The sequence below is a fragment of the Castor canadensis genome, chromosome 14 (assembly GCF_047511655.1).
Source record: "Castor canadensis chromosome 14, mCasCan1.hap1v2, whole genome shotgun sequence".
NCBI classification, from domain to species: Eukaryota; Metazoa; Chordata; class Mammalia; order Rodentia; family Castoridae; genus Castor; species Castor canadensis.
In genome coordinates, this window is record NC_133399.1 from 34036830 (window position 1) to 34050124 (window position 13295).

A 13295-nucleotide genomic window follows, 5' to 3' on the forward strand; every position below is an offset into this window, starting at 1 on the left:
ACATTAAAGGAAAAACAACTGTACTGCATCTTGCCCATTTCTGCAGCTGAAGCTGTGCCAACTCAAGCATGCCATTTATTGGGCATAACTATGCTTGCTCCCTTCTGTGGTTTGGGGCTGTGCCAAACTCAGACTTGCAGCTTATTCGATACACCTGTTGGCTCCCCACACTTTCTATACAAATATGAATGTGAAACATTCAAACCTGTGAAATCACCATAAGAAGGAAACCTAGGTAAAAAGGAGAATAATAGAGGGGATGAATCAATTTGTAGTATAATAAAAAAATATATAAATGTAACAGAAAGTAAAATGGGTCCTGCCTGGGGGTTAGTAGCAGTGGGTAAGGAAGAAATTTAGGAAAGGGTGAAGGAGGGCAAATATGGGTGGAAATATTATGTACTCATATATGAAATGTAATGGTGAGGCCTGTTAAACTATTCTAATAAGGGGCGAGGGGGACTAAAGGAGAATGGTGACATGATGAATCAAATAAGTAGAAGCATTTAAATAAATGTCACAATGTACCTAAAGTACAATAAAATATTAATAAAAAATTTTAAAGATATATTGTGACTGCATATGTATCACAGTGAAACTCCCATACAACTAATATATACTAATAAAAAATGTAAAAATAAAATATAAAAATGAACCAAGGAGCCAGGCACCTGACTTGCACTTATAATCCTACCTATATTGGAAGGTAAGAGAGGAAGGATTGAAGACCATGGCCTGCACAGCTTGCACTAGGCCTCGTCTCAAGAAATACCTGTGTGCTGTGTTGCATGCCTGTCATCCCAAGCTTTGAGGGAAGCTGAGATTTGCAGGATTTTGTTTCCAGGCCAGCCCAGGCACAGAAGTTCATGAGACCATACCTACTGGAAAAAAGCTGAGCAGGGCTGTACACGCCTGTTATTTCAGCTACAGTGAGAAGCTTAAAATAGGAGGATCATTGTTCCAGGGTGGCCTGGGAAAAAGAGAGACCCTATATCCAAATTAACCAGAGGAAGAAAGTGGTGGGGGCTCTGGTGTTAGAGCACTTGCCTTGCAAGCAGGAAGCTGTGATTTTAAACCCCAGTAATGTACTGGAATTAATATAACACTTTAAATTGTTAACATTAAGAACTTAGAACTTCAGAATGCAACCAGGAATTATACATACAATATTAAACATTAGCATATAAGAGAAATCAGTAGACCATTTATTCAAAAAATAAATTTCAAGGAGGATAAAAAAGAGGGAAGTAAAACTTGTAGTTTTCAAACGAAATTAGGTTATGGTCATTCTTAAGCTTATGATCAATTGCAATCTATGAAAATTATTTTGGAATCTGCTGTGAAAAAATGAAAAATTACATATATACTTGGATAATATTAATAAATGGTTATTTGGTGATATGCTATTATTAGTAACATTTTAAGGTAAAATAATGGATTTGTGGTTACGCTTTCAAAAAGAGGGTTTTAAAAAAATTTTTTTAGCAATATAACAAATTGTTATGAGGTGAAATTTGCTCTGAAATTATCCTGGGATGAAGGTCAAGACAGGTGGGGTTAGATGAAACACTGCCTTGATCCAATAAGCATTAAAACTAGGTGATGAGTTTAAGGGATTTAATTATGTTAAGCTGAATATGAGGAAAAAACTGTTAATTTTGTTGTTCAAAAGTGATAGAATAGTGGCCATTTCATATGGCCACTAAAGTGTATTACGCACTTTACTTTTGCCTATATTTTGGTACTTCTATAACTAAAGGCATTTAAAAACTGATCCTTAATGTGTCAAGTAGTTCTATGGGTATTTACTGAGTGGACATATGACCTAATAATCGTGGGGTGACATCACAAAATTGAATTCCTAAAAATGCAAAAGTAGAGACTTTCAGAAATGCTCTGTGGTAGCAATACTTAGTGAGAACCTAGTTACAGACTCAAACACCCAGCCCTCCATGTGTGATGACCATTAGGGTGGAATCTACTTCCTGCTTCAGTAGAGCTGGAAGGAAGACATGAAGCTTTGGCCTTATAGAGGTTGAGTGAGGAGTGAAAGCAGCCTTGTTTCCAGTAATAGGTAACTGGATGAATATGGGGAGATGTTTGGTTGTTGCTTGTTTTTTTTTTTAAATACTTGTTGTTAGCCAAAAATGCAAGAGGTTGGTTTTTTATTTTAAAATGGTCAAATTTATTTATTTTTATTTATTTATTTATTTATTTATTTATTTATTTATTTATTTCCGGTACTGGGGCTTGAACTCATGGCCTTCACCTTGAGCCATTCCACCAGCCCTGTTTTTGTGAAGGGTTTTTTCAAGATAGGGTCTCACAAATTATTTGCCCAGTCTGGCTTGGAGCCACAATCCTCCTGATCTCTGCCTTCTGAGTAGCTAGGATTAGTGGCATGAACCATTAGCACCCAGTCTTATTTTACAAAATAATATATTTCATTACAGCATTTTCATCCATGTTTACAATGTTATTCCATCATTTTTACTCCATCACTTTCTCATTCCCCTTGTCCCTCCAGCTGGTCCCTTCCCAATAGTCCCCCTTGTACATTCTTTTCTTTTTGTTTGATTTTAGTTCTACAATCCACATATGAGATAACAATGTGCAAACTCTGTCTTTCTGAGTCTGGTTTATTTTGCTTAACATGATGATCTCCAGTGCCATTATTTTCATGCAAGTGACAATTTCATTCCTTTTTTTTTCTGAGTAATATTCCATTGTCTATGTACCCCATAAATATTTATCAATTCATCTGTTGTTGGACACCTAGTCTATTCCATAACTTGGCTATTGTTATTGGTTCTTCAAATGATGAGGAACACTGGCTACAAATAAAATGGAATCTCCCAATAAGACAATCCTGGACTTCGAATAGAGATCATAGGGGTTAAGGAAAGCTGGTTCCCAGAGGAGATGCTGCAGAGAAATTTGGGAAACTAGAACTTATTCCCAAGTTGCCTACTGAAGATCTAAAATGGTCCATGCAGACTTCTTACTGCCACCTTCCAGCCCCCACAGGAAACTGACCTATTCAGGTAATCAACATGAAATTGGACAGTTTGTCTAACAACAAACCTTGGGAATTTACTTTTTATTGGCCCATAAATTGTAAATATTCCCTCAGTTCCTACAATTCATCCCCCAGATAAGCTTCTCTTCTTCTTTGGGCCAGAAGGCTACCTATGTTTGCACCTATGAGGCATCCTTATGGCCTAAAGAGCACATTTCTGGAAGCAGTTATCCTCTGTGTTGCCAAGGAGGAAATTCAGCCAGTTTTAATGACTGCCTCAGTGATGGTGTACAGAAGAAGAAAAATAGCCCAGTAAGTGATAGGGTGTGGAGGGGGAGAGAGAGAGAAGAGGGGAGGGTGGGAAGGGGGAGAGAGAGAAAGAAGCTAGAGGAGTGTTAGCAGAATTAGTTAGGGGAAGGATTCATGATTTCAGAGATAGAAGATTCTGTTTGACCAAATCAACACCCATTTCCCAGGCCAGAATGCAATAGCCACTTTTATCCATTCAGATTGACCTAGTCCAGCTATGATGCTACCTAACCTTTTCTAAAAACCATGATTTGTGGAACTGCTCCTTTTTGTAATTAGACCATCTTTTCCAAGTCCACTTTATTACTGATACAAATAGAATTTTTCCATCCCATAGTCCCGTAAGGAGAAGTTTGTTCTTCCCCCTTGCTGGATCTTTTAAAGCCCTCAGATATTTGTAATTCCTCCATCCTCCATCAATCTCCTAAAGTCAGAAATACCTTATACAGAATCTAAGGGACCTGATGGGGTCAGAATGCTCTTGTCTTGACTCACTGAGGATACTGAGGGATCATATGAATCTTCCAGTTCCTAAGGCTTTTCCCAAGAGCTGTGGAAGAATAATGAGTGACAGAGTGAGTGGGTGAAAGCTTGGGTGTCAAGGAAGGAAAATGCCTGATACCAGTTTATTGACTGTTACTAATTTAATCAGAAAACATTCACTAGCTCCTCTTGGTGTATAAAATGATCCAACCATTTTAGTTGAATTGTGATACAGTTAGTTAAATGTTTTCAATGCACAGTGTGGTGTAACTTCTAATACAGTGCCAGAATACAGACTAACAAACTCCTTTTTCCTTGGAGTTCTGTACAGGGAGAATTTTGTGGAGAAAAAGGAAACATGTAATTCCAGAAGAGAGACTGTGAGGAAGTAACATAGCTCAGTGGGAAGGCTGTGGGCTTTAGACTAAAAAAAACGCATTTTGTTAAAACTCCACCATTAAAACTCTTCAGAAGCTTGTTCACATTCTGTCTCTTCTTAAATTCTCAATCATTTCAGCTATAAAATTGGGATCATAGTTCCTGTTTCACAATTTGTTTTTAGGATAATTTGTCAGTATGTAAAGGGTTCAGTACAGTAATCAGTACTTATTAGGATTTTATTAAATATTATAGAATTGAAAAGGAATAGAAGCAAGAAAAAAGGGCTTTGATGGGGTTCAGCATATTATCCCAAATAGCTAGCATAAAAGAAGAAGGAGGGCCATATTAAATGAGTACAGATTTGTGAAGAATCTGAGATATTTTTAATATAATAGTAAACATTTGAACTTTGTTTAGTGGACAATAGTGAGCAACTCAAGGCTCTTACAAGGTACTAACGTTTCCAAAAATCAGTGCATGGCTCAGGCATGTTTCATGACCTATCTTGTAATCCTCAGCATGATTCTTTATTAAGGCATTTCCCCATAATGTAAGATATGTTTTTTTAGAATTAACCTAGCTCACTAAATTATGAATTTACCAATTCCCTATAATTTATAAAATTTAATGATGAGGAATGACCACTCTACTTTCACACTACTTTAGTTAATTTTGCCACCTACTACCTACAAAACCATTTTATTTTATTAATCTCATTGTGCATCCATTTCTGCTTATGTGAAATAGTACAAACCCCACTAAGCTGTTGTGATGGAAAATTTGCAAAAAAAAAACTTAGTGATTGTCCTATAGGAGGCATTATTTTTTCATGCATGCTTTGAAAAATTATGTTTATGCCTTTATGTCCCAGACAAGATGATAGACCCAAAAGTGAACGAAGACAAATAGTCTCCAATTTTACTGTCATGAGGAAAATATCTGTATATTTTCATACCATCATTCTGACCACTGAGCCCTCATTGTATAGAGCAATCATGAATAACTGTTTATGGTGTGAGTAAATGAATAAATGAAAGAAATAAGTGATGTGGTATGTTGAGCTTAATACTTCAAGATCAATGTAGGAACTTCACTCTGGTGACTGGAAGGAAGAAAGTCAGTATCTAAGGACTCCTTAAGACTTGTGAGTTGAGAACTGGTAAGAGCTCTGACTTCAAGTGGTTGGGAAAGGAAGTAGATGTAAATTGTCTACAAAAACAGAAGGTTCCAAGTTGTGGAGGATGTAACAACGTATTGGTGGGTTGACTTTGATAGTGCAAGTAACAAGAGAGGAAAAGCAAAAGTTTCAGTGGTGGGTTTCTGGAAAGATGGGGATTCCATTAATGGAAAAAGAGGCTCCAGGAAAAAACAGACTTGATTTTTTACATGTTGTGCTTCTCATGCCAGGAAGAAATACAAAAGGAAGAGAAGAGAATAAATATCCTATATAAATTTATGTCAGAACATTTACAAAAGTTTACTCTTCAAAAGAACCCTGTAAATTTCAGTGTTATTATCATCCCTTTGACAAACAAAGAAAGTAAAATTTTAGCAATCAGGCAACTTGCTCAGGAACAGTCACCTGATATGTTGTAACTCCCTGATTCAAACCCAGTGTATCTTTCTTTTTTAAATTAATAGTTTTAGTTGACAAATAATAATTGTGCATGTTTATGGAATACAATGTAATACTAAAATACACATATGCAATGTGTACATATCAGATCAGGGTAATTGGTATAGTCATCATCTCAAACATTTGTTATTTTGTTGGGAACATGTGAAATTCTCTTTCTAGTTATTTTTAAATATTCAGTTAATTTTTGTTAATTATAGCCACCCTACTGTGAAATAAAACACCAGAATATAGACCTCTTACCCTACTGCATTTTTCTTCTACCAAATCACCAATTTGTATTCTTGTCTATGTACTTCCTTAACTTCCAGAAACCAGTCTTTTACTTTTTTACTTCCATGCAGTAATTGAATTCTCTTCCATACATGACTGAGAACATGCAAGATTTTTCTTTCTGTGCTTACTTATTACAACCTATATAATATGTTGCCACAAAGGACAGAATTTCATTCTCTTTTAAGGCTAAATAATATTTTATTGTGTACCAACCCATCCACTGATGGCCAAGTATGTGTCTTTCATAGCCATTCCTTTAAAACTTGATGGGATGCTGTCTAATGTCAGCTGAGATTGTACTGTAATGGTGGGAAGTGCATTTTTCTCTTTCCATGTGCTACTTCATTTCATCCTCTAAAAAGTCCCAAAGGTGGGAGGGCTGAGTGTGATGTTCCATGCCTATAACTCAGCTACTCAGGAGGTGTAAGTAGGAGGATTGTAATCCTTCTACTACAAGATCCTATTCAAAAAGTAACTAAAAGCCAAAAGAGCTTTGGTGTGGCTCACGTGATATAGTGCCTGCCAACAAGTACAAAGCCCTGAATTCAAACTCCAGTACTTCCAAAAAAAGAAAGAAATCCCAGAAGTGGGTATTATTTCTCCCAACTATTAAAATAAGAAAAAGAATGATTAGAGAGGTTAATTGTAAAGCCAGGACTTGAACCATGATCCATCTGAATCCAATTGTTTGTTTTCTCTTTGTATGACCTTCTAAAGGGTATCCAGGTGAGGATGTTGACTCCTCAACAATTGGAAATACAGGTGTAGGGTTGAGCTTGTAGTTGTAAGTTTGAGAATAAGCTTTGAAAATGGATCCAGGGGAAAAGCCTTTAAAAGAAAATTTTATCATGGATCTTAAAGCATTTCACTATGAACACTGAAATGGCATGCAAAATCATGTCAATGTATCTCTCTCATTACCTTGCTGGGGCTGAGGGATTCCTAAGGCTTTTATCAGATTCTTCCAAAAACCATGCGTCAAAAGTTGAATAAAGAAAAGAGAGCTGCACAAGGGAGGGGTGAGGATAGGTAAGACACCTAAAAAATTAGCTAGCATTTGTTGCCCTTAACGTAGAGAAACTAAAGCAGATACCTTAAAAGCAACTGAGGCCAATAGGAAAAGGCGACCAGGGAGTAGAGAAAAGGTTAGATCAAAAACAATTAACCTAGAAGGCAACACACACGTACAAGAAATTAATGTGAGTCAACTCCCTGTATAGTTATCCTTATCTCAACCAGGAACACTTCTTCCTTCCTATTATTGCTTGTACTCTCTCTTCAACAAAATTAGAGATAAGGGCAAAATAGTTTATGCTGGGTATTGAGGGGGGTGGGGGGAAGAGGGAGGGGGCAGAGTGGGTGGCAAGGGAGGGGGTGGGGGCAGGGGGGAGAAATGACCCAAGCCTTGTATGCATATATGAATCATAAAACAATTAAAAAAAGAAAAGAGAGCTGAATACAGAAACCTGGGAAGAATTCAAAACTTTAGGAAGGGTGTGATTCCCAAGAACTAAATAGGTAGATGCCGAAAACAGAGTCCAACAAGGACAATCATTACTAGGATGGACAAGGGAAGCATTCAAAACTTTAGGAAGGGTTTGATTCCCAATAACTAAATAAGTAGATGCTGAAAACAGACTCCAACAAGGACAGTCATTACAAGGATGGACAAGAACTAGATTATGCAGTGTTCAGTTTACTAAGCTTACACGGAGTCTCTCCTTGGCCACCCAATTATGCCAAGCCCAGCCTTTGGAAATCAAAATGAAACCCAAAATCTGAGTCCTATCGAACTGTCAATTTTGAAACCCAATCTGGATTCATTCTTCCCTGGGATACTGAGACACTTGTTAGCTCCATTTGCTATCTACTCATCATTCTATATGCACATTTCATATTTGGATCTTAGTGGATATTTTTTGTTAATTAATTTAGCAGTCCCCACTGTGATATAGTGTCCCAGACCCTATAATATTAAAAAGATGTAGGGAAGCAAGCCAGATAGGGTTCTTTCTGTTCTCATGGTATTTGAACTTTAACTGGGGAGAGGGAGAATTTATGATAACATGACATTTTATGCAGAGATAGATACTATGAAGATAACAAAACAGCAATATTGCTGGACATGGCCATACATATCTGTAACTGCAGACCATGGGAGGCCAAAGTAGGAGGATGATGAGTTGGAGGCCGACCTGAGCTACACAGCAAATTCAATACCAGCATGGGCTAAAAACAGAGGGAGAGGGAGGGGAAGGGAAAGAGAGAAAGAAGGAGAAAGAGAATAAAAAAACAAAGATTATTCCTAGCTGTGTATCTCTGAGCACCTTACTCTTTGCATGCTTTTCTTTTCACTTCAGAAAATTAGAATAGTAATTGCACTTTGTTGAGTACTTTCAGGATTAATTGATTTAATGTTTGTAAGATCTGTAGGATAAAGCCAGGCAAATTAACATGACAATGTTTGCTACTATACTTGCAGTTTGAGATCTACTTATGAAAAGAATGTCAGAGAAATCCTCTCTGAAATGGCGAATTTTGAGGTGAGACATTATCAAAGCAGGAGACAATAAAGCACATAGATGGAAAATGTTCTAGAAAAAACAAAATAGCAGGTACAAAGGCTCTGAAAAAGTTGTGTTCAAGCTGCAGAGAGAACACCACTGTAATGAGAATGTGGTAGATAGGAAGGTGAGTAACACAGATGAGATTGAAGATGGGGCAGGAGCAAGATCACACAGTGACCTGCAGTTCCTTATGATCAGAGATTTGAGTTTCACACTCCAGGTCTTGGAAAGATATTGGAGAGTTTTATGCAAGAGAATGACAGCATAATTATTTATCTATTTAAAAAGAGCACAGTTGAGAATGGATGGGTCAGTGTTGATTTTTGTCATAGGAAGAGTACAGGCAGGGAGGGAGACCAGGATGCTGTCCTGGATCCCAGAAAGAAGTAAGTTTCCTTTTTCTTATTTAGCCATCTTCTGATGAGGGTCACTTGGATTTTCTTTATTTTTAATCACTTTAAACAAAGCTACAATGAATTTTATGGTAGTATATTCTGACAGCTTTGTTAAGTAAGTCTGTGAGAAGTTCTGTAACATAAACCCCTAGATGTGGTTTTCTCTTTGCTTATTTCCACAGGCATCCCACAGAACCAGCAGGGTATTGACTTCAGAACCCTGTAAGAATTCCAAAATCCTCAGATGCTCAATCTTTTATATAAAATTATGTAGTATTTGCATATAACCTACACACCTCCCCTGTAGACTTACAATCATCTCTACATGACTTAAAATAACTAATTCAATGTGAATGCTATGGAAGTAGTTGTTGTATGTATATTGTTCGGGGAATAATGACCAGACAAATGTACATATTTATTTGTGATGCAATTATTTGAATATTTTATTTTTCGTTAGCATGCATTATCTATAAAAGTATATATATACACATATATATTGATGGAATTCAATGGGAAATTTCAACACATGCATGCAGTTCCCACTAATAAAAATCCAGTCTCCCCTTCATTCATCTACCCCAACTCTATTAATTATATTTAACATTCAGATTCACTCTTTTCAGCTTTCATATATTGAAAAACTGTATCTAGCACTTGTTCTAGGACAGAGGCAATTTTATAAACTGTTATTAGAATTACTTAATTGCATAAAAGGGCTTCATTGTAATTCAAAATACAATTTTTTAATGGCTTCCATTTGCAAAGAGTTGAATCTGTACAGGTGTAATCTGCAGTAATGAAGGGCTGAGTGTACCCCCTTTCCTGACTTAGGGTGGTGTGATGGTTAATCTTAATTATCAACTTTATTGTATTGAGAAATGCCTAGGATATTAGTAAAGCATACCTTTGTGGGTGTGTGTGACGGCATTTAAAGAGATGAATAGATCATGAGGGTTCTAACCTAATGGATGGATTAACCCCTTGGTGGATTCATAATATGATAGCATTATTGGGATATAATGAAAAATAAGAGATATAGCTTAGTTGAAGGAAGGGGGTCACTGGGCATGTCTTGTGGGGGCTATTTCTTGCCCTGGACACTTTGTATACTTGTTTTCTCTGCTACTTGTCTACCATGAGTTGACAGCTCTGCTCAACCACACATTTTCACCATGATGGATGAATTCTCTGAGCCATGAGCCAAAATAAATCTATCATCCTTTAAATTATTCTCTTGGATATTTTGGCCACAGCTTCATGAAGTCTAACTAATATAAGAGATTCAATCAAAATATCTTAATTTCTGTAATACCCATACTACAGTCTAAAAGTTATACATTCTCTGTCCATTAGTTTAATAATTATACCTAAATTTGATCAGGTATACTTTATATAGAAAGTCAACATACTCACTATCTATATTTTCTGTAACAGCAGACTCTTATACTTCTATTTAAATTCTGCTTCTTATATTATATATAATTGTTGACTGGTATTTTATTTTATTAACATATATTACCTGAACATGTTAATGGGATATGGGGTGCTATTTTCATACAGGTATACAATATGCATTGTTCATGTCTATCCAACCTTTCATCATCCCACCTCTCCCCCAGTAACCTTTCCATTCTCTAGTAATCACTTTTCTACTTTAAGTCACCTTCTTAGAGTTTCCACATATGAGAAAGAACATCTGATACTTGACTTTTTGTGTCTTGCTTACTTTGGTTAACATGATGCCCTGAAGTTTCATGTATTTTGTCACAAATGACAGATTTCATATTTATTATGGCTAAATAATACCTCATTTTATGTGTATAAATATATATATATCAGAAAATTCTAAATATCATCAGGTATGAGGAAAATACAAATATATATATATATATGTATACCATATTTTCTTCTCATTCATCTGTTGATGGGAACCTAGACTAATGTCATATCTACACTATTGTGAAGAATGCCACAATAAAAAAGGACATGCAGGTGTCTCTATTTTCTGCTAACTTCCTTTCCTTTGGGTATATACTATGGAATGGTACAGCTGGATTATAACATAGATCTATTTTTAGTTTATTTTTTCATCTTGAATGCCTGAATACCTTAATATTTTATACTACACAATAGTTTCACAACAAATTCATTGTTGTAGTGCATTCAATACATATGCAATTTCAAATTCATCTCTGTGTATGCATACAATGTCACCTGCTTTGGTTCATCCTCCCTATTATTTTCCCTCTTCTCCAGCCCACTCTTGAAATGACTTCAACAGATTTCAGTGCTCAATATTTTTAGTTTTTTTGAGGAATAACATCCTGTTCTCTATAGTAGTTGTATTAAATTACTTTCCCACCATTAGTGTTTACAGGTTCTTTTCTCCACATCCTAACCAACATTGGATTTTGTTGATCTTGCTCTTTATTTTATTTTGGTAAAAATGGTTCTGTTCTAACTGGGGTGATATGGAACCTCATTATAGTTTTGATTTGTATTTCCCTCATGCCTGATGATATTTAACATTTTCTCATATATTTGTTGCTTTTCCAGTGTTTTTATCCCCCTTTTCTTTCTCTGTGGTGCTGTGAGTAGAACCTATTGGCATCTTACATTCTAAGAAAGTTCCATCTCAATAAGCTTCATTCCTACTCCTTAATCCATCTCCTTTACACCTGCAATCTCATTAATATAACCAAGTATATATAACTCAGTATTTTATCATAATATTTCTCCCTATAGACCAATTTCTTGGCCAATGAGTTAGCCTGGGATGTCACTTCTTTATGGAATCAATTTGTTTATACTGAAGTACATCCTTCAGTAGTTTTTCTGCAAGGATCCAAGCATGATACACTCTGTCGATCTTTACATGAAATGGGAATATTCACGGGAGGGTTCTGAAACTTGAAAGCTTTGAAAGATGAGTTATAATTCAAGCTTTGTCTATGGCTCAAGGTGTTGCAATTAGCCCAGATGAGAACTGGGATATGCGCTCATGTAACCTTCCAAATTATCTCCATAGCATCCATGACACTTCCCATTTTAACATTACCAGAGGAATCATACACGTGGAAACAAAGAACCAAAGCAGTGCATCTGAATTCATCCTCCTGGGACTTTCAGAAAAGCCAGAACATGATACGCTCCTCTTTCCCTGTTTCTCTGCATGTATATGATTACAGTCGTGGGGAACTTGTTAATCATCCTGGCAATTACCTCAGACTCCACCTCCACACTCCTATGTACTTTTTCCTGGTCAACCTCTCCTTGGTTGATTTCTGACTTGCCAGCAACGCTGTACCCAAAATGCTGGTGAATATCCAAACCAAGAGCAAGTCCATCTCTTATCCTTGCTGTCTGGCCCAGATGTACTTTTTCCATTTCTTTGGAATCATGGACAGTGTCTTAATAGCCATAATGGCCTATGACAGGTTCATTGTTATTTCTCACCACTTACACTACACCACCATCATGAGCCCATGCTTTGTGGACTGCTGGCTGGTGGACCATGGGTGTTTTCCTGCTTCATCTCCCTCACCCACCTCCTCTTGATGGCATGTCTGGTTTTCTGCTGTGACAATGAGCTGTCCCATTACTTCTGTGACCTCACCCCTCTCCTCTGGCTGTCATGCACAGACACATCAGTGAACAAGATCTTTATGCTCATTGTGGCAGGGATGGTGATAACAACACCTTTTGTCTGCATTCTGGCCTCCTATGCTCACATCATTGTAGCCACCATGAAGGTTCCTTCTGCAGGTGGCAGGAAGAAGGCATTTTCTACCTGAAGTTCCCACCTCTCTGTGGTAGCCTTTTTCTATGGAACCACCATTGGTGTCTATCTATGCCCTTTCTCTGTCCGCACAGCTGTGAACGAGAAAGTATCTGCAGTAATGTACACAGTAGTGACCCCCATGCTGAACCCATTTACCTACAGCCTGAGGAACACAGACCTGAAGGGGGCCCTGAAGGAGGTCATCAATAGAAAGTTTACCTCATCTATCTGACCACAAAGACCCTAGGGGAAATCCAGTGAATAGAACCTAAAATTTGGAATTGTATGTATTAAAAGTGTAGCAACTTTGAATTTAGAATTGCACAAGTTCAAAAGTAACTTCTTTTGGCCTTGTAGCTATTGCTCCAAATACTGAGAGCTTTCTGAGTATGTGTGACTAGCACATCCAAACTAGTCTAAAACCCATTTAGAACTTAGCAAGTAG

The 13295-nt window shown here is 36.9% G+C and overlaps 1 pseudogene; it reads left to right on the plus strand.

The window, feature by feature from the left end:
• The first annotated feature begins 12020 nt into the window (after window positions 1-12020).
• On the plus strand, window positions 12021-13082 carry LOC109679246 (olfactory receptor 1M1-like; annotated as a pseudogene).
• The last annotated feature ends 213 nt before the right edge of the window (window positions 13083-13295 follow it).